Source organism: Etheostoma spectabile, chromosome 1 (assembly GCF_008692095.1).
Source record: "Etheostoma spectabile isolate EspeVRDwgs_2016 chromosome 1, UIUC_Espe_1.0, whole genome shotgun sequence".
Classification (NCBI taxonomy): Eukaryota; Metazoa; Chordata; class Actinopteri; order Perciformes; family Percidae; genus Etheostoma; species Etheostoma spectabile.
In genome coordinates, this window is record NC_045733.1 from 16557518 (window position 1) to 16558513 (window position 996).

A 996-nucleotide genomic window follows, 5' to 3' on the forward strand; every position below is an offset into this window, starting at 1 on the left:
CAAAGTCAAGATCATGTTTATTGTTTTACAATCAACTATATCAAAATTTTATGTTGATGCACTACTATATATTATTACTATTATTTTATTTTTATTGTGGTAAGTGCACATCTTAAAAAATAGGTAGTTGCTAAGCGCACATGGTGAATGGAGTTAGATAAAATGATGTCCCAACTGGTGCATACTTGTGTGTACTGCTCATATTTTTCCTTTACATATTTCATGAAGTGTTCTTTCTGCCATCTTTAGGAATCATCAGAAATCAGTACATTCATACTGTATATTCAAACATGAACAAACTGGTGTTTCATAGCAACAATAGAATCAAAGATAGAATGAATTAATAACCATTTGTATTGAAAACAAAAGAATACATGTTGTTGTTGTCATAACAACACAATGAATACTGGGACCCAACTTTAGTTCTGACACACACCCACTCAAACAGCAGTTTGTATCAGAGAGTCATTTGACTGTGACAATCCAAAGGTGCACATTGCAACAGGAGAAAAAACACTGGAAAACATGGACTTCAACTCCAGAGAGATTCAACCAATCAATTTCTATCTCAGTTCACTTGAAGAACAATGCGGTGTGAGCTGAAGGACAGCGAGGCGACGCTCACCCAATGTGAATCTGAGGGGAGAGTTCACCTGATCATCCGAGAGGATGTTGGCCGATCTCCTCGATCCGCTCCAACAACAGAGAGAGGGCAGCAGTTGGGGCCATGAGAAAGAGCTGATGCAGAGGGAGATCTGTGACTTGAAAGTTCAGCTTCTGCTGAACGTGTCCTCCCCCCCAGGGAAACAGAGCTCTGAAATCCCAGGGGAAAAATCAGAACGGCTGCGAAAAGCCAAAAAGATCTGGACCTGCAGTACTTCATTACTGAAGACCTGAAGGTCGAATTGGAGCTGATGAAGGAAGAGAAGGAGGCCTTGAAAAAGGAAGTGGAGACTCAGAAGTTGGAGCTTTGTAAAGAGAGACAGAAGCTCAAGG